This window comes from Puma concolor, chromosome B1 (genome assembly GCF_028749965.1).
Source record: "Puma concolor isolate L17-30 chromosome B1, mPumCon1.1.hap2, whole genome shotgun sequence".
Classification (NCBI taxonomy): domain Eukaryota; kingdom Metazoa; phylum Chordata; class Mammalia; order Carnivora; family Felidae; genus Puma; species Puma concolor.
This window is the reverse complement of record NC_141670.1, coordinates 125,856,336-125,883,944: the sequence shown is the minus strand read 5'-3', so window position 1 is coordinate 125,883,944 and position 27,609 is coordinate 125,856,336. Positions and strand designations below refer to the sequence as shown.

General features: G+C 37.0%; 1 long non-coding RNA gene across 1 annotated transcript; it reads right to left on the bottom strand.

Moving 5' to 3' along the window:
- Positions 1 to 4,190: 4,190 nt before the first annotated feature.
- On the bottom strand, positions 4,191 to 26,279 carry LOC147581871 (uncharacterized). The gene is made up of 2 exons (XR_015249778.1): positions 26,026 to 26,279; positions 4,191 to 4,585 (listed from the first exon to the last, which is right to left on the bottom strand). It is a non-coding gene; the product is annotated as an uncharacterized LOC147581871 (long non-coding RNA).
- Between the last annotated feature and the right edge of the window lie 1,330 nt (positions 26,280 to 27,609).

Here is a 27,609-nt window from a genome sequence, read left to right as displayed (position 1 = left end):
AAAATTTTATGTCTGTTAAAAAAGCTGAGGAAAGAAAGGAGAGCAAGTGTATACTTTAGAGTATATCCTATTTACCTTCTTATCTGCCATTTCTGGTTGTAGTCACCTGTTCCTGTAATGATCTCATGTCATTACCTTACTTCAACACAACTCCACTCCCACCCACCTCCTTTGTGCTGTTGTTGTCAAATACATTGTATTTCTATGTGTTATTGGCTCAATAATACATATATGGTTTTATACACATGCTTTTTAACTTAGTTAAGAAAAAAATATGCATTTATACTGTCTTTTATAATTGTATAATTAACTTTATTGTTGTCTTTTGTTTTTCTCTGTGGATTCCAATTTCTATTTATTTAGCTGTCACCTAAAGGATTTCTTCTAGTACTTCTTGCAAAGTTTGTCTGCTGGTAACAGATTCTTTCAGTTTTTATCTGCTATTGTCTTCTTGTTGACTTCATTTAGAGAGATAGTTTTGTTGGATAGAAGATTCTTGGTTAACAATCTTTTTTTGTTTGTTTTTGAGCATTTCCAATGTCATCCTCTACCTTTGACCTCCATTACATCTGATGAGAAGTTAACTAAGTCCTATTGGAGTTCCCTTGTATGTGATAAGTCATTTTTATCTTGCTGTGTTCACGTTTTCTTTTTGTTCTTAGCTTTCAGCATTTTTACTTTGATGTATCTGGTATGCTTTTTTTTTTTTTGTATTTATCCTACTTGGAATTAATTTAGCTTCCTGGATGTATAGATTAATGTCTTTTGGCAACTTGTGAAATCCTCAGCTGCATTTCTTTAATACATTAAATTAATTAATACATTAATTAATTAATTAACTAATTTAAAAATGTGGAAATATCTATAGCTATAGCTATATTTGGCTCCTTTCTTTCTTCCTTTCCTCCTGGCATTTAAAATACACATGTGTTGGGGCGCCTGGGTGGCGCAGTCGGTTAAGCGTCCGACTTCAGCCAGGTCACGATCTCGCGGTCCGTGAGTTCGAGCCCCGCGTCAGGCCCTGGGCTGATGGCTCGGAGCCTGGAGCCTGTTTCCGATTCTGTGTCTCCCTCTCTCTCTGCCCCTCCCCCGTTCATGCTCTGTCTCTCTCTGTCCCAAAAATAAATAAAAAAAAAAACGTTGGAAAAAAAAATAAAAAAAAATAAAATACACATGTGTTGATACATTTAAAGATGCCCCACATTTCTCCAAAGATCTGTTATTTTTCTTCACTCTATTTTCTCTCTGTGTTTGGATTGCATAATTCCTATCAATTTACTTTTGAGTTCATTGATTCCTCCTCCAATTAAAATTTGTTGTTGAGCCCTCTAGTGAAATTTTCATTTGTTATTATAGTTTTCAAATACAGAATTTTCATCTAGATCTTTTAATGATTTCTATATCTTTATTGATACTCTCTATTTGATGAGATACTGTCTTCATGTTTCATACCTTTCTCTATTCCATAAGCATGGTTTCCTTTAGTTCTTTGAACATATTTGTAATGGCTACTTTCAAGGCTTTGTCTGCTAAATCTGAAATCTGGTCTATCTCACAATCTCTGTTACCTGCTCTTTTTCCTATGTCTGGGTCACATGTAGCATATCTCACTATTTTGTAAAATGCCAGCCATTTTACACACTATCTTATAGGAACTATGGATGGTGATTCCCCGCTCTCTGGGGTTGTTTTTATTGTTTCTGTGCTTGTTTTCTGACTTGACTAGGCTACTTGGTAAAGTCCATTTCCATTGTAGTGTAAAACCTTTGGTGGCACTCATCTGAAGATGTAACCTTGGGCATGTCTACAGTCACCCTGGAATGACATTGATTTTACCAGGGCTCTCTTGACTGTCTCTTTCTCCAATCTCTCTGTTAACTTATCTGCTTCCTTTAGTCTTATACCTTACTCATTTAGGCTTTATTAGTTACTGGCTGATTTCTCTATTGTTTTCACCATTACTCCGGAGCATAAATTGTTTAGCAGTCTGGTCCAATTAAATTCAGATAGCGGTAGTTTTTGAAGCCGGTTTCTAAAGTTTTTCCTTTCCCCAGGAGGCATCCTTTCAGCTGTCTCTTTCCTTGATTGTCTCTGGAAAATTGGATGGAAAATGGTTTAGCTTGTTGCTCTTAATTAGGAGGAGGTATTGTTTTGGGGAGCACTCTTCATCTTGAACTTTATTTCAAACAAAGAAACATGCTTCAGGTAGAGCTTCAGAGTTCTCTTTTCTTATGTATTGCCTCTTCCCCTGGTAAAACTCTAAACTCTGAGTTGGGCAGTGTCCTCTGGCTTTCTTGGCTTGCCTCTCCTAAAATGGAATCTCTGCTCTAAGAATGAGCTGGTATGAGGACCATGGGGACCTCAATATTCTGTCTGATGTACATGGGGTGGAGCCTCTGTCCTATGAGTAGGGACTGGGTGGAAAAAACAGCCCGACTGTTAGCAGACATGCACCAGAAATTTAGCCTGTTCAACTTGCACTTGGGGTGGATGAGAAATTCTGATGCTTTCTGGTGATATATGGTAACACTTGATTGGGGACTGAGGAAAGAGGGAACCCTAACCTCCTGTCCACCTACCTGTAGTAGAGTTCTCATCAAGCTGAGTTTGGTGGGTGGAGAGAAGCAGTGAGTCACGGATTAAATGTCATAGTCTTTCACTCTTCTGACTGACAGAAGTAGGAACTACTTCTATTCTTGAGTAAATGTTTTAATTTGTTGTATTCTCTTAGAACCATTTCTGGAGACTTTTTTTTGTTTTGTAATTTTCATTAGCTTTGCTTATTTCACTGAGGAGTGGGTCAGTAGAGCTCTTCACATTGTTATCCTGGACATGGAGCCCCCTATAAGTTTATTCTTTAAATTTTTATTTTATATTATTCCAAGGGAATATAAGGTAAGATGTGAGATGGACAAATATGCTCAATTTGTCATCTTGATCTTATCACTTTGACTTTTTTTTTTAAGAGTTTATCTCTTCTTTCTAGGTCTCCGCTGTTCCCAGGTATAAAAAAAAATAATTTGTGTAGTTATATCACTGGCATTTGATACAACCAGGTGCAAAAATTCTATATGTAAACTTGGTTTCAGATCCAGGCTTCTGTACTTCCTAGTCGTTTGACCTTAACATCACATGGGTTCTTTGAATTTTTGTTTCTTCATCTGTAGTAAAAGGAAAGAACACTTAACATGTGTTGCTACAGTTAGAGATAACATAAAATGTCAATCTAAACATGGCTTTTAGAGAATCCAGGTCATCACATCATAATTATGGGAAATACAGGAAAGACTGTGGCAAAATGTTATTAGCTTCATTATCTAATGAACTTCAAGCTACTTTTCATTTTAAAAAATTATCTATGCATAAATCAATTATTGCTACATTTAAATTGTTTCAAAACGAATGCAATTCAGATCTATATTTTGATTCCTGGTTAATCTCTACAGTGCCTTGAGTTCTCATTTAAAAGCTCATGACTGGGAAGAAGAATTTTATTTTTCATATGAACATTCCCAGATATTTTGGTGCTGCATTTGTGTAAGTTTAGACAAAATAGGCAGAATGATTTTAAAATGCTATACCAGAGGGTTTCATTTCAGAAATCATTACTGTTTAATTATACAGTGATGGATTCCTATATTCAGAGAGCTTGATTTAATTTAAAGGTTTGTAACTTTGATGTTTTTCATACTGTTAAGAAATGCCATATTATTACATTAAAATTTTACTGATTCTTACTCCATTCATTTGAAATATCTAAGAATTTACACATAGATTGAGTATAAATTTGTCTTTGCTATCCTTTTTGAAATGAACTTCCTAAAACTTTGTTGAAGCAAAATTTAATAGAGAACCCTGCCTAAAGGAGGTAGTCAATAAGTAATTGCTGTATTTAATAAACATGCTCCTAGGTGAGAGAAGCATTTGATAAGCAGATTTGTCATACATTTAGGCAAGTGACAATAAATTACAGATTTCTGAATATTTAGAGTTAAGGAAAGTTCTTCAGGACCTTGTCTGACCATATCTTCTTAATATCAATTTGTGTCTGATAGTTGGAAATAGCCCCATTATTTATGTGATTTTTATATGGTGCATCAATAAACCCTTGCAGATTCTGAAAGGTCCCTTAGTGATGGAAAGTGGTGGCATAGAAAGGTGTTAACTGTAAAGAATTTCAGGGACTCGCCCTGCTTTAACGATTGAACTTTTATTTTTGTTACATATGGACTTCTATATAATGTTGCATTCATTCAAAGAAAAGGTCTTGTGGTCGTTAATGTGTCACTTTGTCTAGGTCTCAGTACCCGTATTTGGTCAAACACCCACCTGGATATTGCTGTGAAAGTATTTTTTAGGTGAGATTAACACCTAAATCAGTAGATTATTATTGTCAATAATGTGGGTGTGCCTTATCCAATCAGTTGAAGGCCTTAAAAGCAGATTGAGAGCTCTGAGGATGAATTTTGCCTTCAGTCTGCCTTTGGACTTGAGCTGCAACATCATCTCTTCTTTGGGTCTCCTGTCTGCTGGCCTGTTCATCAGATTGTGGATTTTCTGGTCTCCACAGTCATGTGAACCGATTCTGTAAAATAAATCTCAGTATCTATTTCTGTTTCTATCCACATACACACACGGATACAGGTATCTCTGTATGTGCACCCATGTAAATACACACACAAACACATACACATACCTTATTGGTTCTGTTTCTCTACAGAACCCTTGTTGATATAAATCCATTGTTAAATATGTTGATTTGGTTCAATCCTCTGCTATTCCAATAAGTAAACTAAAGTGCATAGAGTAACAGTCTCAAGATCATACTACCATTTTGTAGATGATTCAGGACAGAAGCTCTGATTTCTCCTATCAATAGAAAATCTTTCTCTAAGCTGTTGCTGATTTTAGCATGCATCAGTATCACCTGGAGCTCTTGTTATAATACAGATTACTAGGGTTCGCTTCTTCCCTGCTAGAATTTCTGATTCACTATGTTCAAGGTAAGACACTGAAATTTGCATTTAATATCCAGTGAGTTTCCATGTGATGCTGACCCTGCTAGTTTAAACACCACACTTGAGAACCGCTACTCTAGATTGCCATGTAAAATGTGGGGAAGCAGTGAAGGAGCTTCAATGCACTAAAAAGAAAGAAATCATTAAATAAATTATTTGATGTTGCCTCTTTCTTAGTTTTTTTACTGGTACCTACTGAAATTCTCATCCATATTCTTGGGCCTCAGTTGTCTTACTAATAAAATAAGGACTTTGGAGCAAACGATAGTTATAATAACTTGTAGGATATTTTAAATACCAGTACTTTCTTGTGAGCATTAAAGAAAATACTTAAGAAAAAAAATTCTGGAGGAATGGTCAAGATGGTAGAGCAGTAAGGAAGTTATCTGTTTCCCTCATCCCTGAAATGCAACTACATCACCACCAAACAATTTTGCACACATAGAAAACTGATCTGAGGATTAACACAACAATCTGCATAACTTGAGCCACAGAACTTGGCAGGTATGTGGGGCAGAGAGGTGAACTGGGGGAGACAGAAGCCATGGATGGTAGGGAGCTGTTTATGTTTGCAGACAGAGGACAGAGACAAGGTGGCGGGGGAAGTACAGGAAAAGCATTCCCCCTGAAAGCAGCTGTAGAGAAAGAGAAAGAGTGGAAATACCCACAGGGGACTGAATAATAAAGGGAGAAAGGAGAAAGGAGAGGGTTAACTACTATTTGGACTCTATAAACAGGGGAGTGCGGGGGCGCCTGGGTGGCTTGGTCGGTTAAGCGTCCGACTTCGGCTCAGGTCATGATCTCATGGTCCGTGAGTTCGAGCCCCGCGTCGGGCTCTGTGCTGACAGCTCAGAGCCTGGAGCCTGTTTCAGATTCTGTGTCTCCCTCTCTCTCTGCTCCTCCCCTGTTCATGCTCTGTCTTTCTCTGTCTCAAAAATAAATAAATGTTAAAAAAATTAAAAAAAAAAAAAAAACAGGGGAGTGCAGAGTGGGAAACTCCGCAGCTTGATACTTGGAGGTGCTCCGGTGGGAAGGGCAAATCTCCAGGAGCAGACAGGGAGATCCAAGGGGTCCTCAGGCCACACTGGGAGAGGAGGTTCCCCTGCTGGGAGGACATTTTGTAGAGGCTGTGTGACCTCTCAACAGGCAAAGGTCTCAGCAGACCCCAGAGAACAGCCACATTTGCTGGTGTTGGAACAAGGGTGCTAGGGTGCAGTAAAGCATGGCACAAGATGCATGTTGTGATTTGCCGTAGTCCCTGAACCACTGCTGCTACAGGATCGTGTGAACTTTTTCAGGGATGGGCTGACATCTGGCTACAGTCTCTGGGCCTCTTCAGTGGCAAGGTCATAAACATGTCCTCCGGGGGGAAGGTCAGCATCCATCCATTGCTTGGTGAGACCCTCCCCCAGAGACTCAGAGCAAGTCCAAACCACAGGGCCCTCAGCAGTGAGGGGTTTGGAAACACAGCCCCAACTGAGATAAAATTCAGGAGGGAGGTGCCACTTGGCAGACTGACAGCTTAGACATGTACAGTGTAGAAGTGGGGAGTGAATGGAAGCCAGAGACAAAGGAAAGGTATTTGATTGCCAGTCAGCAAGAGCAGAGTTCTGATACTAAAGACTGGGAAGCTGAGTAATGCCATTTTCACCCCTCCTATGCATGTATACATGCATATGCAGGTCATACCCATCCACCCCAGTAAGCTAAGCAGTTCCACCTAGTGGAGAACAGACCATTACACCAAGCCTCATCCAACTGCACCAACCAAGCCCTAGAGGATGACAATAGGTCTCTCCCCCTACTTAGTGCTTCATAGTTTGACTTTGAGGGGAAACTGGATGTAATTTCATCCAGTTTCATTCTGTTTACTGGCCCATTTATTGATTTTTTTTTCTTATTCTTGGATACAGAAAGAGGAAAATTTTAATTTTCAGTTTTATAAAAATATTTTTCTTTAATTTTTTCGCTACTATATTTTTATATCTTTGTAAATTTTTAAATCTATTTTATGTTCTTCATTTTATTCTATTTCATTGTATACATTTTTAAATTTTTTAAACTTTTTTTTTTACTTTTTTTTCTTTTTTTTTACTTTTCTTTCCCTATTTTCTCTTTTTTGTCAAGCTTCTTTCAACAACCAGACCAACACAACTAGAATCTAACTTCCTTTATTCAATTTTTTTGTGTTGTTTTAATTTTTAATTGATTTTTTTTATTTTTTAATGTTCTTTCTTCCTCCAAAATGATGAAACAAAGGAATTCACCCCAAAAGAAAGAAAAGGAAATAATGACAGCCAGGGACTTAACACAGATCTAAGCAAGATGTCTGAACCAGAATTTGAAATCACAATTATAAGAATACTAGCTGGGGCTGAAAAAGGCATAGAATCCCTTTCTGTGGGGATAAAAGAAGTAAAATCTAATCAGGACAAAATTAAAAATGCAATAACTGAGCTGCAATCTCAAAAGAATGCCACAGTGGCAAGGATGGATGAAGCAGAGCAACAAATTAGCGATATAGAAGACAAACTTATGCAGAATAATGAAGCAAAATAAATGAGGGAAACTAAGGTAAAAAAACAAAACAAAAAAAAAAAAAAAACACCACGATATAAGAATTAGAGAACTCAGTGACTCATTAAAAAGGAACAACATCCAAATCATAGGGATCCCAGAAGATGAAGAGAGAGAAAAAAGAGGTAGAAGATTTATGTGAGCAAATCATATGAGAAAGCTTTCCTAACCTGGGGGAAAACACAGTCATCAAATACCAGGAAACACAGAGAACTCCCATTAGATTCAACAAACCGACCATCAGCAAGGCATATCATAGTCAAATTCAAAAAATACACAGAGAAGGAAAGAATGATGAAAGCAGCAAGGGGGGAAAAGTCCTTAACCTATAAGGGAATACAGATCAGGTTTGCAGAAGACCTAACAGAAACTTGCCAGGCCAGAAAAGAGGGACAGGATATATTCAATGTGATGAATCAGAAAAATATGCAGCCAAGAATTCTTTATCCAACAAGACTGTCATTCAAAATAGAAAGAGAGAGAGAGTTTTCCAAATAAAAACTAAAGGAGTTTATGACCACTAAAAGAGCCCTGCAAGAAATTTTAAGGGGGACCCTTTGAGTGGAGAAAAGACAAAACAAAACAAAAAGGACCAAAAGCAACAAAGACTAGAAAGGACCAGAAAACACCACCAGAAACTTTAACTCTACAGGCAACACAATGACAATAAATTCATACCTTTAGTACTCACTCTAAATGTCAATGGACTAAACACTCCACTCAAAAGATTTAGGGTAACAGAATGGATAAGAAAATAAGGTCCATCTATATGCTGTTTACAAGAGACCCATTTTAGACCTAAAGACACCTTAATATTGTAAGTAAGGGGATGAAGAACCATCTATCATGGTATCTGGCTGCCAAAAGAAAGCCAGAGTAGCCATACTTATATCAGACAATCTAGATTTTAAAATAAAGACTGCAACAAATTAAGAAGGGCATTATATCATAATTAAGGGGTATACCCACCAGGAAGATCTAACAATTATAAACATTATGCCCCCTACATATATAAATGGCACCCAAATATGTAAATTTGTTAATCACAAACATAAAGAATCTCATTGAAAATAAAATCTTAATAGTAGAAGATACCCCTAGTAGTAGAGGGTATTAAGTAGTTCAATACCCCACTTAAGAGCAATGGACAGATCATTTAAGCAGAAACTCAAGAAGGAAACAATGACATACTGGACCAGATGGACTTCACAGACATATTCAGAACATTTCATCCTAAAGGAGCAGAACGCACATTCTTCTCAAGTGCACATAGAACATTCTCCAGACTAGATCACATACTGGGACACAAATCAGCCTGCAACAAGTACAAAAAGATCCAGATCATCCCATGCATATCTTCAGACCACAACACTATGAAACTCGAAATCAACCACAAGAAAAAAATTGAAAAGACCATGAATACTTGCTGACTAAAGAACATCCTACTAAAGAATGAGTAGGTTAACCAAAAAGTTAGAGGAAATTAAAATGTACATGGAAGGGACACCTGGGTGGCTCAATCAGTTAAACATCTGACTTCAGCTTAGGTCAGGATCTCACAGTTCATGGGTTCAAGCCCCGCATCAAACTCTGTGCTGACAGCTCAGCACCTGGAGCCTGCCTCAGATTCTGTGTTTCCCTCTCCCTCTGCCCCTTCCCTGCTTGCTCTCTGTTTGTCTCTCTCTCAAAAATAAACATTAAAAATAAATAAATAAAATTTACATGGAAGCCAATGAAAATGATAACACCATAGCACAAAACTTCTGGGATGCAGCAAAGACAGTCATAAGAGGGAAGTATATAGCAATCCAGGCCTTCCTAAAGAATGAAGAAGGTCTCAGATATACAACCTAACCTTACACTTTGAAGAGCTGGAAAAAGAACAACAAATAAAATCCAAAACCAGCAGAAGGTGGGAAACAATAAATATTAGAGCAGAAAACAATGCTATCAAAATAAAAAAACAAAACAAAACAAAACAAAAAAACAGTAGAACAGATCAATGAAATCAAGAGCTGGGTCTTTGAAAGAATTAATAATATTGATAAACCCCCTAGCCAGTATGATCAAAAAGTAAAAAAAAAAAAAAAAAAAAAAAAAAAGACCCAAATAAATAAAATCAAGAGTTAAAGAGGAGAGATCAAAACCAACACTGCAGAAATACAAACAATAGTAAGAAAATATTATGAGCAATTTTATGCCAGTAAATTGGGCAATCTGGAAGAAATATAAAATTCCTAGAAACACATAAACTACGAAAACTGAAACAGGAAGAAAGAGAAAATTTGAACAGACCTATGACCAGTAAAGAAATTCAATTAGTAATCAGAAATCTCCCAGAAAACAAGAGTCCGGGGCCAGATGGCTTTCAGGGTCGTTGTACTGAACATTTAAAGAAGAGTTAACACCTATTCTTTTGAAGCTGTTTCAAAAAATAGAAATGGAAGAAAAACCTTCAGTCTCACTCTACAAGGCCAGCAGTACCTTGATTCCAAAATCAGGCAAAGACCCCTCTAAAAAGTAGAACTACAGATCAATTTTCCTAATGAACATGAATGCAAAAATTCTCAACAAGATACTAGCCAACAATACATTAAAAGAATTACTCACCATGATCACGTGGGATTTATAGCCAGGATGCTCAATATCTGTAAATCAATCAATGTGATACATCACATTAATAAAAGAAAGGACAAGAACTGCATGATCCTCTCAATAGATGCAGAGAAAGCATTTGACAAAATACAGCATCCTTTCTTGATAAAAACCCTCAAGAAAGTAGGGGTAGAAGGACCATACCGCAAGATTATAAAAGCCATTTATGAAAGACCCACTGCTAATATCATCCTGAATGGGGAAAAATTGAGTTTACCCCTAAGGTCAGGAACATGACAGGGATGTCCACTCTCACCACTGTTATTCAACATAGTCTTGCAAGTTCTAGCCTCAGCAGTCAGACAACAGAAAGAAATAAAAGGCATTCAAATCAGCAAGGAGGAAGTCAAACTTTCACTCTTTGCAGATGACATGATACTCTATAGGGAAAACCCAAAAGATTCCACCAAAACACTGCTAGAACTCATACATGAATTTGGCCAAGTTGCAGGATATAAAATCAATGCACAGAAATTGGTTGCATTTCTGTGCCCAATAATGAAGCAGCCAGAAAAAGTAATCAAGGAATCGATCCCATTTACAATTGCACCAAAACCCATAAAATACCCGGAAATAAACCTAACCAAAGAGGTGAACAATCTATACACTGAAAACGATAGAAATCTTATTAAATAAATTGAACACACATGCGCGCGCGCACACACACACACACACACACACACACACACACACACACAAAATAGAAAAATATTCCAAGCTCATGGATTGGAAGAATATTGTTAAAATGTCAATACTACCTAAAGCAATCTACATATTCAATGGAATCCCTATCAAAATAACACCATAATTCTTCACAGAGCTAGAACAAACAATCTTAAAATTTGTATGGAACCAGAAAAGGCCCCAAATAGCCAAAGAAATCCTGAAAACAAAACAAAACAAAGCTAAAGTGTCACAATCCCGGACTTCAAGATGTATTATAAAGCTGTAATCATCAACACAGTATGCTACTGGCAAATAAACAGACACTTCGATCAATGGAAGAGAATAAAGAATCCAGAAATGGACCCAAAGATGTATGGCCAACTAATCTTTGACAAAGCAGGAAAGAATATCCAATGGAATAAAGACAATCTCTTTAGCAAATGGTGTTGGGAAAACCAGACAGCGACATTCAAAAGAATGAACTTGGACCACTTTCTTACACCATACACAAAAATAAACTCCAAATGGATGAAAGACTTAAACGTAAGACAGGAAGTCATCAAAATCCTAGAGGAGAAATTAGGCAAAAACCTCTTTGACCTTGGCTGCAGCAACTTCTTACTCAACACGTCTCTGGATGCAAGGGAAACAAAAGCAAAAATGAACTATTGGGACCTTATCAAGATAAAAAGCTTCTGCACAGCAAAGGAAACAATCAGCAAAACTAAAAGGCAACCATGGAATGGGAGAATCTATTTGCAAATGATATATCAGATAAAGAGTTGGTATCCAAAATCTATAAAGAACTTATCACACTCAACACCCAAATAACAAATAATAACAGTGAAGGAATGGGCAAAAGACATGAATAGATACTTCTCCAAGAAGACATCCAGATGACCAACAGACACATGAAAAAATGCTTAACATCACTCATCATCAAGGAAATACAAATCAAAACCATAATGAGATACCACCTCACACCAGTCAGAATTGCAAAAATTAACAAGTCAGGCAACAATGGATGTTGGCGAGGATACAGAGAAAGAGGAACCCTTTTGCTCTGTTGGTGGGAATGCATACTGGTGTAGCCAGTCTGGAAATCAGTATGGAGATTCCTCAAAAAACGAAAAATAGAACTACCCTATGACCCAGCAATTGCACTATTAGGTATTAATCCAAAGGATACAGTGTGCTATTTTGAAGGGACGCATGCACCCTAATGTTTATAGCAATGCTTTCGACAATAGCCAAAGTAGGAAAGAGTCCAAATGTCCATCGATGGTTGAATGGATAAAGAAGATGTGGCATGCATACACACACACACACACACACACACACACACACACACACACACACACGATGGAGTATTACTTGGCAATCAAAAAGAATGAAGTCTTGTCATTTGCAACAACGTGGATGGAACTAGAGTGTATTATGCTAAGCGAAATTAGAGAAAGACAAATATATGATTGCACTCATATGTGGAATTTATTATACAAAACAGATGAACATAAGGGAAAGGAAGCAAAAAATATATAAAAACAGAGAGGGGGTAAAACTTAAGAGACTCTTAAATATAGAGAACAAACTGAAGGCTGATGGAGGGATTGTGAGTAGGGGGATGGGCCAAATGGGCAAGGGACATTGGGAAGACACTTGTTGTGATAATCCCTGGGTGTTATATGTAGAGGATGAATCACTGGATTCTACTTCTGAAATCATTATTGCACTATATGCTAACTAACTCGGATGTAAATTGAAAAAGAAAAAAAAAAGAAATTAGAAAAATTAAAAAAAAAAAAACAGGAAAAAAAATTCTGCAATGATCTCCCTGTAATAGCTGGGAATGATTTCACAGCAGGTAACTGAACTTTGCTGTAGTAACTATAGTTTAAATAAGTTTTGTATTTTTCACATGCAAAATATCTGAAAGTAGATAACTATCATTTTTGTTTTTATTATTGCTGGTTGGGTTTTCTGGAAGAGAGGCCAAGATATTATTTGAGGTGTCAGATGTTTTGTAGGGATCAACACCTAGTTTGAGTGAGAGGAAGCAGGACTGGGCAAATAAAAACTGTAATGCACACCCAACAGAACCCCAGACATTCTGTCAGGGAGCCCTAGAGTCAACACCGTATCAGGGGGTCTTGTGTTGGCCTGAAATGTCTGGGTTTGCCTCAGGGTATAAACCATCTCATTCTGTCATTGGAAGAGTGTGGCCATGGCCAGGTGGCCCTCAGCAGCCGAGTTAGACCCTGAAAAGCTGATGTTTGCAAGCTGTCTGCTGAAACCTCTCAACAGCTAGCAGCCAGTTCTTCCTTAAGGCGGGTTGTGGGCGGTACATTTTATGTTTATCACACATATCAAAACAAATCCTCTGTGATTCTCTTAGCCTTTTTCCTGTTCAGAAAATGGCTCTTGCAGTTGAAAGTACTACATGCTGTTCAACGTACCAAGGAAGAAAAGAAGCAGTAGTATCTACTTCATCAAGAAATCAAAAGCTTTCCTAGAAACGATTGAGTAGATTTTGCTTCACTTATTGGAAAGTTATCCATGACTAGATCTAGCTAGAAGTTGGAAAGGTGAGTAGTTAGTATATCCTGTCTCTGCACTGGAAAAATAAAAGGGAAAGGTGGTTGGGAGTGGATGTGACCTTTGTCATTCACTTTACTAATCATCTAAAATGCCTCCCAGTTACTCTGCCAGACACTCTGTTAAATTCCATGAAGAGATGCAAAATCGTAATATTGTTTCCAATTCTTAAGGAAAAGCCTAAAAGCTAACTTTTCCTTATGTTTTTTTTTTCCTTTTTTTTTCCTTACATTTTTCTTGGTCATTGTCATGACACACAGAATCAGAAGTTTTTGGCATTATTCAGTATAGCAGTAGAAAAAGGTATGTATGGGGAAAAAAAGCATTTACTAAGCTTAGTATTTTAATTTTTCCTTTGGGGTTCAAATAAGTTTTCTTCCATATTCTGGGGAAAATGTATGCAGGCAACTCACAGATGTGGCATGAACTGAAGGATACAGGGATGCAATTTCCATCAAGGCCATACCAACAGGACTTCTGTCATCTCCTTTTCAAAGCAGTATTATCCTAAAGGATGTGCTATTTCACTGTAAACCAAGGAATTTGTGCTCAAACATGAGGCTGCTAGCTCACAATTTAACAATAAGAAAGAAATTAGTGGAAAGAAACCCTACCAATCTCAGGAATCCCCCTTGCTCTTTTTTTTTTTTAATTTTTAATGTTTACTTATTTGTGAGAGAGAGAGAGACAGAGCATGAGTGGGGGAGAGGCAGAGAGAGAGGGAGACACAGAATCCGAAGCAGGCTCCAGGCTCCAAGCTGTCAGTAAAGAGGGCGACGCGGGGCTTGAACTCATGGGCCGTGAGATCATGACCTGAGCCAAAGTCTGACACTCAACTGACTGAGCCAGCCAGGCACACCCCTCCTTGCTCTTAAGTAGCAGACATTATCCCGGCTGTCCCCCGCCACTATCCCAGGCATTGTGCTAATATACAAATGAAGATGAGAAATGACCTAGTGAATTACAATAATATGTATCATCAAGCACATAAATTATAACTAAAAATAAGAGCTATGATTTCACAGTGGTTGAAGTGGATAGGAAGGAGTAGGAATATAATCTCCTTATCTCTGTAGCTTGTCTGATTGAAATTTAACTACTATTCTTTTTTTTTTTATATGAAATTTATTGTCAAATTGGTTTCCATACAACACCCAGTGCTCACCCCAAAAGGTGCCCTCCTCAATACCCATCACCCACCCTCTCCTCCCTCCCACCCCCCATCAACCCTCAGTTTGCTCTCAGTTCTCAACAGTCTCTTATGCTTTGGCTCTCTCCCACTCTAACCTCTTTTTTTTCCTTCCCCTCCCCCATGGGTTCCTGTTAAGTTTCTCAGGATCCACATAAGAGTGAAACCATATGGTATCTGTCTTTCTCTGTATGGCTTATTTCACTTAGCATCACACTCTCCAGTTCCATCCACGTTGCTACAAAAGGCCATATTTCATTTTTTCTCATTGCCACGTAGTATTCCATAGTGTATATAAACCACAATTTCGTTATCCATTCATCAGTTGATGGACATTTAGGCTCTTTCCATAATTTGGCTATTGTTGAGAGTGCTGCTATGAACATTGGGGTACAAGTGCCCCTATGCATCAGTACTCCTGTGTCCCTTGGATAAATTCCTAACAGTGCTATTGCTGGGTCATAGGGTAGGTCTATTTTTAATTTTCTGAGGAACCTCCACACTGCTTTCCAGAGCGGCTGCACCAATTTGCATTCCCACCAACAGTGCAAGAGGGTTCCCGTTTCTCCACCTCCTCTCCAGCATCTATAGTCTCCTGATTTGTTCATTTTGGCCACTCTCACTGGCGTGAGGTGATATCTGAGTGTGGTTTTGATTTGTATTTCCCTGATAAGGAGCGACGCTGAACATCTTTTCATGTGCCTGTTGGCCATCCGGATGTCTTCTTTAGAGAAGTGTCTATTCATGTTTTCTGCCCATTTCTTCACTGGGTTATTTGTTTTTCGGGTGTGGAGTTTGGTGAGCTCTTTATAGATTTTGGATACTAGCCCTTTGTCCGATATGTCATTTGCAAATATCTTTTCCCATTCCGTTGGTTGCCTTTTAGTTTTGTTGGTTGTTTCCTTTGCTGTGCAGAAGCTTTTTATCTTCATAAGGTCCCAGTAATTCACTTTTGCTTTTAATTCCCTTGCCTTTGGGGATGTGTCGAGGAAGAGATTGCTACAGCTGAGGTCAGAGAGGTCTTTTCCTGCTTTCTCCTCTAAGGTTTTGATGGTTTCCTGTCTCACATTCAGGTCCTTTATCCATTTTGAGTTTATTTTTGTGAATGGTGTGAGAAAGTGGTCTAGCTTCAACCTTCTGCATGTTGCTGTCCAGTTCTCCCAGCACCATTTGTTAAAGAGACTGTCTTTTTTCCATTGGATGTTCTTTCCTGCTTTGTCAAAGATGAGTTGGCCATACGTTTGTGGGTCTAGTTCTGGGGTTTCTATTCTATTCCATTGGTCTATGTGTCTGTTTTTGTGCCAATACCATGCTGTCTTGATGATGACAGCTTTGTAGTAGAGGCTAAAGTCTGGGATTGTGATGCCTCCTGCTTTGGTCTTCTTCTTCAAAATTCCTTTGGCTATTCGGGGCCTTTTGTGGTTCCATATGAATTTTAGGATTGCTTGTTCTAGCTTCGAGAAGAATGCTGGTGCAATTTTGATTGGGATTGCATTGAATGTGTAGATAGCTTTGGGTAGTATTGACATTTTGACAATATTTATTCTTCCAATCCATGAGCAGGGAATGTCTTTCCATTTCTTTAAATCTTCTTCAATTACCTTCATAAGCTTTCTATAGTTTTCAGCATACAGATCCTTTACATCTTTGGTTAGATTTATTCCTAGGTATTTTATGCTTCTTGGTGCAATTGTGAATGGGATCAGTTTCTTTATTTGTCTTTCTGTTGCTTCATTGTTAGTGTATAAGAATGCAACTGATTTCTGTACATTGATTTTGTATCCTGCAACTTTGCTGAATTCATGTATCAGTTCTAGCAGACTTTTGGTGGAGTCTATCGGATTTTCCATGTATAATATCATGTCATCTGCAAACAGCGAAAGCTTGACTTCATCTTTGCCAATTTTGATGCCTTTGATTTCCTTTTGTTGTCTAATTGCTGATGCTAGAACTTCCAGCACTATGTTAAACAACAGCGGTGAGAGTGGGCATCCCTGTCGTGTTCCTGATCTCAGGGAAAAAGCTCTCAGTTTTTCCCCGTTGAGGATGATGTTAGCTGTGGGCTTTTCATAAATGGCTTTTATGATCTTTAAGTATGTTCCTTCTATCCCGACTTTCTCAAGGGTTTTTATTAAGAAAGGGTGCTGGATTTTGTCAAAGGCCTTTTCTGCATCGATTGACAGGATCATATGGTTTTTCTCTTTTTTTTTGTTAATGTGATGTATCACGTTGATTGATTTGTGAATGTTGAACCAGCCCTGCATCCCAGGAATGAATCCCACTTGATCATGGTGAATAATTCCTTTTATATGCCGTTGAATTCGATTTGCTAGTATCTTATTGAGAATTTTTGCATCCATATTCATCAGGGATATTGGCCTGTAGTTCTCTTTTTTTACTGGGTCTCTGTCTGGTTTAGGAATCAAAGTAATACTGGCTTCATAGAATGAGTCTGGAAGTTTTCCTTCCCTTTCTATTTCTTGGAATAGCTTGAGCAGGATAGGTATTATCTCTGCTTTAAACGTCTGGTAGAACTCCCCTGGGAAGCCATCTGGTCCTGGACTCTTATTTGTTGGGAGATTTTTGATAACCGATTCAATTTCTTCGCTGGTGATGGGTCTGTTCAAGCTTTCTATTTCCTCCTGATTGAGTTTTGGAAGAGTGTGGGTGTTCAGGAATTTGTCCATTTCTTCCAGGTTGTCCAATTTGTTGGCATACAATTTTTCATAGTATTCCCTGGTAATTGTTTGTATCTCTGAGGGATTGGTTGTAATAATTCCATTTTCATTCATGATTTTATCTATTTGGGTCATCTCCCTTTTCTTTTTGAGAAGCCTGGCTAGAGGTTTGTCAATTTTGTTTATTTTTTCAAAAAACCAACTCTTGGTTTCGTTGATCTGCTCTACAGTTTTTTTAGATTCTATATTGTTTATTTCTGCTCTGATCTTTATTATTTCTCTTCTTCTGCTGGGTTTAGGCTGCCTTTGCTGTTCTGCTTCTATTTCCTTTAGGTGTGCTGTTAGATTTTGTATTTGGGATTTTTCTTGTTTCTTGAGATAGGCCTGGATTGCAATGTATTTTCCTCTCAGGACTGCCTTCGCTGCGTCCCAAAGCGTTTGGATTGTTGTATTTTCATTTTTGTTTGTTTCCATATATTTTTTAATTTCTTCTCTAATTGCCTGGTTGACCCACTCATTCGTTAGTAGGGTGTTCTTTAACCTCCATGCTTTTGGAGGTTTTCCAGACTTTTTCTGTGGTTGATTTCAAGCTTCCTTGCATTGTGGTCTGAAAGTATGCATGTTATGATTTCAATTCTTGTAAACTTATGAAGGGCTGTTTTGTGACCCAGTATATGATCTATCTTGGAGAATGTTCCATGTGCACTCGAGAAGAAAGTATATTCTGTTGCTTTGGGATGCAGAGTTCTAAATATATCTGTCAAGTCCATCTGATCCAATGTCTCATTCAGGGCCCTTGTTTCTTTATTGACCGTGTGTCTAGATGATCTATCCATTTCTGTAAGTGGGGTGTTAAAGTCCCCTGCAATTACCACATTCTTCTCAATAAGGTTGCTTATGTTTATGAGTAATTGTTTTATATATTTGGGTGCTCCGGTATTTGGCGCATAGACATTTATAATTGTTAGCTCTTCCTGATGGATAGACCCTGTCACTATTATATAATGTCCTTCTTCATCTCTTGTTACAGCCTTTAATTTAAAATCTAGTTTGTCTGATAGAAGTATGGCTACTCCAGCTTTCCTTTGGCTTCCAGTAGCATGATAAATAGTTCTCCATCCCCTCACTCTCAATCTAAAGGTGTCCTCAGGTCTAAAATGAGTCTCTTGTAGACAGCAAATAGATGGGTCTTGTTTTTTTATCCATTCTGATACCCTATGTCTTTTGGTTGGCGCATTTAGTCCATTTACATTCAGTGTTATTATAGAAAGATATGGGTTTAGAGTCATTGTGATGTCTGTATGTTTTATGCTTGTAGTGATGTCTCTGGTACTTTGTCTCACAGGGTCCCCCTTAGGATCTCTTGTAGGGCTGGTTTAGTGGTGACAAATCCTTCAGTTTTTGTTTGTTTGGGAAGACCTTTATCTCTCCTTCTATTCTAAATGACAGACTTGCTGATTAAGGATTCTCGGCTGCATATTTTTTCTGTCTAGCACCCTGAAAATCTCGTGCCAATTCTTTCTGGCCTGCCAAGTTTCAAAAGAGAGATCAGTCACGAGTCTTATAGGTCTCCCTTTATATGTGAGGGCACATTTACCCCTTGCTGCTTTCAGAATTTTCTCTTCATCCTTGTATTTTGCCAGTTTCACTATGATATGTCGTGCAGAAGATCGATTCAAGTTACGTCTGAAGGGAGTTCTCTGTGCCTCTTGGATTTCAATGCCTTTTTCCTTCCCCAGTTCAGGGAAGTTCTCAGCTATTATTTCTTCAAGTACCCCTTCAGCACCTTTCCCTCTCTCTTCCTCCTCTGGGATACCAATTATGCGTAGATTATTTCTTTTTAGTGTATCACTTAGTTCTCTAATTTTCCGCTCATACTCCTGGATTTTTTTATCTCTCTTTTTCTCAGCTTCCTCTTTTTCCATAACTTTATCTTCTAGTTCACCTATTCTCTCCTTTGCCTCTTCAATCCGAGCCGTGGTGGTTTCCATTTTGTTATGCATTTCGTTTAAAGCGTTTTTCAGCTCCTCGTGACTGTTCCTTAGTCCCTTGATCTCTGTAGCAAGAGATTCTCTGCTGTCAGCTATACTGTTTTCAAGCCCAGTGATTAATTTTATGACTATTATTCTAAATTCACTTTCTGTTATATTATTTAAATCCTTTTTGATCAACTCATTAGCTGTTGTTATTTCCTGGAGATTCTTCTGAGGGGAATTCTTCCGCTTGGTCATTTTGGATAGTCCCTGGCGTGGTGAGGACCTGCAGGGCACTTCCCCTGTGCTGTGGTGTATAACTGGAGTTGGTGGGCGGAGCCGCAGTCAGACCTGATGTCTGCCCCGAGCCCACCGCTGGGGCCACAGTCAGACTGGTGCGTGCCTTCTCTTCCCCTCTCCTAGGGGCGGGATTCACTGTGGGGTGGGGTGGTCTGTCTGGGCTACTTGCACACTGCCAGGCTTGTGATGCTGGGGATCTGGCGTCTTAGCTGGGGTGGGTAGGCAAGGTGCACAGGGGCAGGAGGGGCAGGCTTAGCTTGCTTCTCCTTAGGTGATCCACTTCAGGAGGGGCCCTGTGGCCGCAGGAGGGAGTCAGATCCGCTGCCGGAGGTTTGGCTCCGCAGAAGCAGAGTTGGGTGTTTGCGCGGAGCGAGCAAGTTCCCTGGCAGGAACTGGTTCTCTTTGGGATTTTGGCTGGGGGATGGGCGGGGGAGATGGCGCTGGCGAGCGCCTTTGTTCCCCACCAAACTGAGCTCTGTGGTCCGGGGGCTCAGCAGCTCTCCTTCCCTTTGTCCTCCAGCCTTCCCGCTTTCTGAGCAGAGCTGTTAACTTATGACCTCCCAGACGCTAAGTGGCGCTTGCTGTAGGAACACAGTCCGTCAGGCCCCTCCGCTTTTTGCAAGCCAGACTCGGGGGCTGTGCTTGGCCGGCGAGCCGCCCCTCCGCCCCGGCTCCCTCCCGCCTGTCCGTGGAGCGCGCACCGCCTCGTCGCCCTTCCTACCCTCTTCTGTGGGCCTCTCGTCTGCGCTTGGCTCTTGCGACTCCGTTCTGCTAATCCTCTGGCGGTTTTCTGGGTTATTTAGGCAGGTGTAGGTGGAATCTAAGTGATCAGCAGGACGTGTGGTGAGCCCAGCGTCCTCCTACGGCGCCATCTTCCCTCTCCAGATGAAATTTAACTACTATTCAAACTCACTTTCCAGTAAATTTATTTCTGGGGATAGTAAATTTGACCTAGGACTTGAAACAGTTTTCAAAATATTTAGAGATTATATTGAACAGAATAATATCAAAATTATAATTTAATATTAAAATTATTATTGTAATAAAATCATGGTTTAACAGCAGTGTATAACTTTTCAAAATAATTCAGATAGCTGTTGTTTATGTTTTTTTTCAGAAATTGTTAGAAAAATAAATATTTTGCTGTATTGAGCAAATTATACTGTTTGTAAAATGTAATTCTAAAATTTCAAAATTGAATTGAAATTTTCTTTTCTCAGTTAACAACCAGAATAAACCAATCAATGCACACTTTTCAGTGAACTGCAAATAAGCTAGAGCTAAAAAGTTGTTATTTTAAGTAAAAACAGTAGAGGACTCTGAAAATGATGAGACCGACAACTGTAAAAGCTAATTCAATTGAGTATCAGATGTGACACATTTTATACACATTATCTCATGTATAAAAAAGGCAGGGAAACTATGAATAAAGGAAGCATAACAAGCAAGCTGTTTATAAATAACTTCCTACACAGTATTATTTATTGTTTTAAGCCATTCTTTAAGCATTTTTAAAATTATTTTTTAGTTAAAATTCCAAACAGGCAATTTGATCATTTCCAGAAAGATCTCAAACATATATTCTCTTGGTGTTATTTCTTTAGGGATTAGTAGTGTATATCTTGTTTCAATATTGATTGTTTGTGGGTTTTCTTTCTTTCTTTTTTTTTTTCGGTCATAGAACTTCAGGGGATATATTTTTCAAGAGGCTATATTTCAGATTATATTAAAGCAGAATCTATCTATTTTTGTCATTAAAATTCCAGGAATAGAAATATAATTTTTAATGTCCTCCTTAATGCCACTAAAAATAATTACATTATTTTCCTAATTAACTGCTATCTCCAAGGCTCCATGGCCATAGAAATATATTAGTTTTGACTGAGTATTAATTTTATATACATATTTCACCCAGGGTTAATTTTCTAAATAGAGGGTACATATACTCAATATGGAAAATATGTTTTGAATATGATTTTTAAGGAACAATTATAAATTTGGTAATTATTAAGATGGAATCAATTGATTATATCAGTTTACTATAATCAGTATACAGCATTCCCCTACTCTAGGTGATTAGGGAGCAACAAGATGGTTGAACATCCAAACTGCTTATTTTTTCTCTCTTCTAAGTTCCCAAAGGTATATTTTAGATACAGGCATGACATTAGAACCACAAACACATGCAGAACCCAAGATAAGGCTTTATGAAAGGAATTGATGGCAATATAACCAAAGATTTCTAATGAATGTTAAATATTTCTGCAATATGACAGGCAGAATAGTGTTCTAATGAGGAGTACAGACTCAGAATAAGACTCCCTGAGACAAAGCTGGGATCCACTCACCATCTGTGTGTCTGTAGGCAAGTAAGTACCTCCCTATAAATGTGGAACATTACCATATTGAACTTAATTGCTATTACTATACCACTGACTTACAACTTTAATGTAACTATCAAAGGGGCCCATTTTATTAATAAGAGCCCAATTTAAACCCAAGGGGAATTGAGTTCAACTAATAAAGGATAGCTAAATGTTTCAAAGTATGTACAAATAATTTCCAGTTTTTAGACTATTAGTATTAGTCTGCAGTAATTTATGTATTCAACATTTCTTATTTCTATTCTTCAAAATTCGTCCTTTTCTTTTACAACTTTTTCCTCTCTCTTTTACCTTTAATGTGACACAGATGCAGGACAGAATGAAACTACATACTCCTAGAACATTTCCTAGAAATAATCTAAGTCCTGTGAACATTATAACTTAGAAGATTAAGAAAAATACATCAACTATAGAAACCAAAGGCTATTCTGTTTTTCTTTCCTTCATATAATAAAAGTCAGAAATATTAGAATTATATACAAAATGAATGTACAATAAAAGACTGAATGCATCCTTTTTCTTATTTTCCTCTACTCTATTTGCATCTCTCTTACACATAGTACTTCTATTAAACTAAAAAGATGTTTTGTCAGTTTTTATTTTTCACCAAGCACTCTCAATTAGCATGTGACACAACTAACAGTGCTGTCAGATGATATTAAAGATAAGCAAGACTCTAAATGGACACAAATTGAGCAATTTAATTATCTGCCACCAGTACGATCAGTGTGCCTCTGTTGTGCTTCTCGTCATAGGAAACAGCTGCCTGACCAATTATTCTTCCCCATTTGTGGAAACTCAAGACCTCATTTTATCACAACATGGTTACTGGACAACTTGAGATAGACTCTTTTTCTAGTTTACTTTATGAGGCAAACCCTAAAGGGATTATTTAATTAATCATGGAAGGATTTAAGTAAAATCAGTTTATTTTAGAAAATGATTTAATGTTGCAGGGTATAGACAGGTACTCAAGTTAGCTGTATAGAAGTATGCTTATCTACTTGCCTTCTTTTACAGCAATGAGAGAAACAAAGATTAATAGGTGTATTAATTGTAAATATCTATGGCTTCAGGAAGGAATGTGATTTTTGTTCTACAGAGAGAAAACAATTATTGCATTGAATAAAAATTGGACATGTGTGTGGGTGTAAACATGTACACGTATATTTATAAATATTTATAAAATCACAATATTAAATAATTACAACTTCATTGTGGGACTTAGTTGTAAAAAATGTGGGTCTTTAAGTCCTCTGACTGGCATTGAAATAAATAACATGTTAAAGGAGAAACAATGAGAAAATACTTTTTGATTCTACACTGTAGAAAAACCATGATGTGAGGGTAGAAGAAACTGTACATAATTTTAGATGTTTTATGTTTATTTTAACATATTTTTACCCTAATGGCTGCCATACATAGTTATATAATAAATCTTATTTAGTCTAAATATTTCTGCTGTAAAAGGTAAGTGAACATGAGGGAGGAAGAGAAAAACTTCAAATACCTTAGCTGTACTGTCACCCATAGTAACCTTTCTATTCTGTTACTCAGAGTCTTTTGCATTTAGCAAGAGGTCACTTGACAGAAGTGGGTAAACACTTTCTCTGAGACCCAATTAATTGTTTTGCACGGTGATGAGCTTTAATTATATCTCCTCTTAGTCCCTTTTATCTCTAAACTTTATCATTAAAATATAGAATAAAAAATTACCACAGATCCAGAATAGAGACACATGCAGATATTAATACACTTACCTGGAAAGAATAAAAAAAGAGAGAAAGACTGAAATCTGTGTGGATGAGAGACTTTAAGGTATGAATGAAAAAGTTGTTGTTGAATTCTTCTTTTCTTACATCCAAATACATTTCAGGGGATTTCAAAATTAACTGGAACCTAAATAATATTCATATGCAATCATTTATGTTATAGATGAAAAAAAACTCTGACATAGGGAGGATAAATGGATTAAAGTTTTTTCACAGACCTTTTTATTAGTTCACTTATTCACTCATTTAAATAAAAATTTACTGAACACTATTGCACAGGACACTATGGAAAGCATTAGAGAACAAATACAAATATGTCACTGTCCCTGCCCTCAGGAATGTTATCTGTTCCTAGAAGAAAAAGAGCAAATTCATGTGGAAAATGTCTCTATGGGAAATACTGTTGTGACTTTAAATCATAAAAAAGGAGGGGTGTTCATAATTACAATAAAGTAAAAATGTTCTTTGCTTTAAAATATATATTAACATGAAAGAGAGAACATTATAAGTGTATCATTTTTAGAAAATATAAAAGTAGTTTAAAATGCTCCAACAAAGAACCGTCCAGTCCAAAATGGCTTCCCTAGTGAATTCTCCCTAACATTTAAGGAAAAAAATACCGATTCTGTACAACCTCTTTCAGAAAATAGATAAAGTCATTTGATGAAGTCACTGTTAACCTGATACCAAAACTAGAAATACATTAGAGGAAATAAACACTACAGATAAGTATCTTTCATGAATCTGTCCACAAAAATCCACAACAAAATATTAGCAAATCAAAGTCATCAATATGTAACAAAGCCAAAATATCATAACCAAGCTGGACTTATCTCAGTAATGCAAGATTGGTTTAACATTCAAAATTCAATGTAATTCCCAATATTCACAAGATGAAGAAAGAAAACATGATCATTTCAATAGACGTGAAGTGAATTTAACAAAATTCAGCACTACGTATTTTTTTAATGTTTATGTATTTATTTTGAGAGAGAGAAAGTATGAGTGAGGGAGGGGCAGGGAGAGAAAATCCCAAGCAAGCTCCGTGTCATCAGGGCAGAGTCCACCATGGGGCTAGATCTCACAAACAAACCACGAGATCATGACCTGAGCCAAAACCAAGAGTTGAACACTTAACCAATTGAGCCACCCAGGCACTCCCAGCAGTAAGTAATTTTTAAAATTCAGACACAATAGAAAAGAAGTTCTGCAAACTGATAAGGACCATTTATGAGAAATGTATAGCTGCTCTCATACTTAAAGAAGACTATCTGAAACTTTCTCTCTAGGATTAGGAATGAAGCAAAGATGTCTGCCCTCACTATTCTCATTCAACCTTGTATTGGTATTGCAAAAGGAAATGAATGATATAAAATGTATAATGATTGAAAAAATAAGTAAAAATATTTGTATAATATATGATGTTTATATAGCAAATTTTTAAGGATGCCACCAAACAACTACACTTGACACTTGAAAAATACAGGGATTTAGGCACTGACACCTACCATAGTCCAAGATCCACATATAACTTTTGACTCCCCAAAACAGCTCATTAAAGCCTAGTATTGACCAAAAGTCTTAGTTATAACATAAACATTTTATTAACATATATTATATATGTTATATACTGTGTTCTTACAATAAAATAGAGAAAAGAAAGTATTATTACAAAAATCATAAAATATATTTACCATACTGTAGCAAAAAAATAATAATAATCATATATAAGTGGACCCACAGAGTTCAAACTCATGTTGTTCCAAGGTCAAATGTATTAAAAATAATAGTTTAATTTCTCAGAGTTACAGGATACAAGTTAATACATAAAACTCTTTGCATTTATATATTAACAAAAATAATTAGAAAATAAAATAAAGAATATTCCATTTATAATAGGTCCAAAATATAAAATAACTAGTAATCAGTTTAACAAAAGATAAGCAAGGCTATACATTGAAAACTATAACACATTATTGATAAAATGTAAAATCTAAATAAATGGAGATATGTGCAATGTTCATGGATTGGAAGAATAAACCTTGTTAACATGTTTATTTTTTTCTTAAACTGATGTATGGACAATCTCAATCAAAATCCTAGCAGCTTTATCTGTAAAAATCAGTAAGTTGATTCTAAAAGTTACGTGAAAATACAAACAACTCAGAAAACGCAAAGTGATTTATTAAAAAGAACAAAGTTATAGGACATACGTTACCTGATTTTAAGACCTGCTATAGGGATGCCTGGGTGGCTCACTCGGTTAAGCGTCCAACTTGTGACTTCTGCTCAGGTCATGATCTCACAGTTTGTGGGTTCAAGCCCCATGTCAGGCTTGGTGCTGACAGCATGGAGTGGGATTCTGTCTCTCCTTCCGTCTCTCCCCCTCCTCTGCTCATGTGCCTGTGCTCTCTCTCTCAAAATAAAACAATAAGCTTTTTTAAATAAGAAAAAAAAAAGACTTGCTATGAAACTACAGTAATCAAGACAGCATGGCACTGGTAAAAATAAATAAATAGATAGATATATCAAATGGTCAACAGAACAGAATAGTGAATCCAGAGAAAAACCTATACAGACATGGTCAATTGATATTTGTCACAGGTACCAAAGCAATTCATTGGGAGAGAGAAAGTCTTTAAGAAATACAGTTGCAACAACTGGATAATCATGTGGAAAAGATAAACATGAAACCTTAACATATATATAGAACACACAAAAATTAACTCAAAATGCATTATATACTTAATTGTATGTGGTAAAAATATAAAACTTAGAGCAGGAAAAATCTTTGAAAACTTGGATTAGGCAATATTATCTTGGATAGAACACAAAAGGCATAAATCACAGAAAAAAATGAAAAATTAGACTTCTTGAAAGTTAAGATATTTAGTTTTTCAAGACACCATTAAGAAAACTAAAAGGCAAGCCTTATAATATGAATATAGATATACGTAGCAGCAAGTAATTAGGAAATGATTTACAATAGCACAAAACGTAATATACTTAGGATAACTATGTATTATTAAGAATAATAAAGATAATTTATAATTCATTAATAACAAATAAGCCAATTAAAATGAGCATAAAGATTTGAACATACACTTCACAAAAGAAAATAATTGAATGACCACTAAGCTCATGAAAAGATACTGAACATAAGTTCATAAGGGAAATATAAATCATAATGAGTTACCACTGTACATTCATTAGAATGGCTAAAATAAAATGACAGTACCAAGTATTAGAGTGAATGAGAAACAATAGGAAATCTCTTTTACTACTCTTCAAAATATAAATGTGGAAAAACCACTTTGTAAAACTTTTTGGCAGTTTTTTAAAATGTGAAATATATATCTTCAATACACCACAGTTATTGTACTTCCAAGAATTTACCTAAGAGAAATAAAAGCATACTTCCACCCAGATTTGTACACCAATGTTCATATTAGCTTTATTCACAATAGATGAAAATCCTACACATCACCATGGTATAGATTAAAATGGCATAACAGAGAGGAAAAGGGCCTTTCTTTGTCTTGTTCTCCATCAGATGGCTGAGCTGTCCTTACCCCTGGGTGTTTGAGAACATTTATTCCTGGGGCATGTTTGGAGTCTTGAGTCCTGTCATATGGGTAGCAGGGGAAGGTGATTTTGCTAGTTCAGAGTAGGGTGGCCATTATCTCCAGTGGAAAACATCTCCTGGAACCATAGTGAAACAGTGTCAAATCATGGCCTGAGTGGCATGTTGTAAATAAGGTACAGTGAATAAATACCTGGAGTTGATAAACATGAGCTGAGG